The sequence below is a fragment of the Bison bison genome, unplaced genomic scaffold, assembly GCF_000754665.1.
Source record: "Bison bison bison isolate TAMUID 2011002044 unplaced genomic scaffold, Bison_UMD1.0 scf7180017863980, whole genome shotgun sequence".
NCBI lineage: Eukaryota > Metazoa > Chordata > Mammalia > Artiodactyla > Bovidae > Bison > Bison bison.
In genome coordinates, this window is record NW_011494552.1 from 4,138 (window position 1) to 6,922 (window position 2,785).

The 2,785-nt window shown below is 49.6% G+C and overlaps 1 pseudogene; it reads left to right on the forward strand.

Moving 5' to 3' along the window:
- The first annotated feature begins 463 nt into the window (after positions 1-463).
- LOC104984328 overlaps positions 464-2,785 on the forward strand; it is a 3,457-nt pseudogene continuing 1,135 nt past the window's right edge.

Here is a 2,785-nt window from a genome sequence, read left to right on the forward strand (position 1 = left end):
TTTACCATTTGAGCTACAACAAATGCAACAGGGAAGTCCTTTCCCTTCTTGTCCATGCATCAATTTTTTGCTGATGTTTTCTTTTGCCTGCATTGTGCAGCTTGCAGGATCTTAGTTCCCTGATCAGGGATTCAACTCGGGCCCTTGGAAGAAAAAGTACTGAGTCTTAACCACTGGATCAACTTGGAATCCCCAGTGTTTTGTGTTTTCAGAGAAAGTTTCTCAACATTTTGTCAACCCAAAGAATCACTTCCAAGAATCGTATTCTTAGATCCTCATGATGTCCGTCCTGGGTTGACTGTGTCTCTGTCTGTCCCCAGGCCCCAGACGTCCCTGAGCATCAGGGTGATGCACTTTAGGGGAGGAGAGCTGGAAGAATTGAAGGGGAAGCACCTATGAGGGCAGTGGGGAGAGGGGATCATTTCTATTTTTCTCTCAAAGCCTGTATCTCCTTCTCTCCTAGGTGAATATGAGAAGCCCTCTTTGTCAGCCTGGCCAAGTCCTGTGGTTCCCTTAAGACAGACTGTGACTCTTCAGTGTCACTTCAGTCCTCCATTTGTGATATTCAGACTGCTCAAAAGAGATGGGACCATTTTTCCCAAGCTCCAGGGATATCATTTCAACACCTTCACCACTGGGCCAGTGACCAGAAAACATGCCGGGTCCTACACATGTCTCTCTCTGTGTGGTCCGATGTCAATGACCCCCTGCAGTTTATGGTCACAGGTAGGAGGGGTCCAGCCCAGCTCAGGAAACCTGTGCCTGCAGGCAATCCTACCCTAGGTCCACGTGCCAGTGCAACCAAAGACGTCCTCAGGATTCCCAGCCAGAACCGAACCAAGGAAAAAGAACCAAGTCTGAGAGTTTAAACTCAGGGTGTTGAATGGAGGGATGTGTTCCCCTGGCTCAGGAAAGAGGACCCTCCCTAGACATTAGTTAGACAGGATGCTGCCACTGCCTGTCAACTGGGAGGCGGAGGAGGAACCCTGATCCAGCACCTGCCACCCAATAAGGAGCTGTAATCCTATATGAAGGAGCTAGGGTCCCAGTTAAGACCAAGTCAGCCCAGGAATGTTTCCAGAGGTGTGAAGTGGGAATCACAGGTGGGGAAATGTTCCCTTTTTTCTCCACCTCCTTCCCAACCTCCTGCCAATCATCACCAACTTTCTAGGAGATGAGTGTGAAAGGAGCCAAGGTACGTATTACACCTGGTATGTATTCTACCAGAGAAGCAGACCCACCCCAGCCCCCCACCATGCATATTAGGAATGGGATGAAGTTAAGAGCACTGCAACCCACTCCAGTATTCTCAACTGGAGAATCCCATGGACAGAAGAGCACGGTGGGCTACAGTCCATGGGACCCCACAGAGTCTGACACAACTGAAGTGACTGAGTATGTATGGAAGCTGAGAGCAGATCAAACAGCTAAAGAGCTTAGAATAAACACAGTGGAGGCTGGAGGTCTTGAGCAAAGAGAAACAGAAAAGCATGAGCCAGAGCCCGAGAACAAGGCTAAAGAGAATGCAAAGGAACAGACAGGAAGGGTAATTGGCTTTGCTGCTTCATGGGGAGGTTTTTCACACCTTCAGATGTCAGGGGAAGCACTGAGGCGGGGTGACTCACTGAAGCTCACAAGCTCTTTGCTTCTAGGTGTGTTCACAAAACCCTCCATCTCAGCCCACCCAGGGCTCCTCATGCAGGTGGGAGAGAATGTGACCCTTCGCTATCACTCATCAATGCTGCATGACAAATTTATCCTGCAGGAAAAAAGCAGCACAGGGCATTTCCAGAGACTTGGAGAGATGCTCACTGGTGGGCATGCCCGAGCTAACTTCTTCATTGGCCCCATGACTTTGGCAAGACCGGGCACCTACAGATGCTCTGGCTCTCTCAGCCACTCCCCCTATGAGTGGTCAGCTCCCAGCGACCCTGTGGACATCATCATCACAGATGAGTGTGGCCAGACCAGTCCCTTCTGCTTTCTATGTCACAGATGGTCTGGTGTCCAGTCCAGCATCAGTCCCGGGAGAGAATGACAGGCTGCAGAGACACTCACAAACTCAGGAGAGGGAACAAACCAGAGAGAGAGGAGGTGTGAACACGGAAGGGAAAAGAGAACAGAGTACCTACCATGTGCTAAGAAGAAGACACAGCTGGTGACAGAGTGAAGGAGCAAGAACGTGAAAGAACGACCAATGGAGAAAAATGTACCAGAGCAGGGACCCGGGAAATTCCCCGCTCAGGCAGCCAATGATGGTTGGTTAAGCGGTTGGTTTCCTGCTTTCATGTCAGAGCTCCCTTCCTCTGTCAGCAGCACACTGTGGTACCAGACGCCCTTGCAGTCTGGCCCCTGGGTGATCGAGACGGATGTTGACACCCTGAAGTTGCTCAGCCTCTTGGTTTAACGCGTCTTTCTGCACAAAGAGGGGGGAGTGGTCCCTCCATCCCTCCCACTAAGGAGTCCCTTCTAGCCCCTGCGGGTGGGCAGGGCAGCGCTAAACATGCCCTCCAGAGGGATGATATGGGGAGGGAGGAGGGAGGAGGGTTCAGGATGGGGAACACATGTATACCTGTGGCAGATTCATTTTGATATTTGGCAAAACTAATACAATTATGTAAAGTTTAAAAATAAAATAAAAAAATTTTTTTAAATGGGTTAAAAAAAAAAAAAAAGAAAGAGGTGGTCAAAGATCAAATGAGAGTCTGGCAATTTCCATTCCATAATCTCTTCTTCTGGGTCAATGCCATGTTTTCTGATGGTCCCCAGCAGTAGTTAGTAGGTT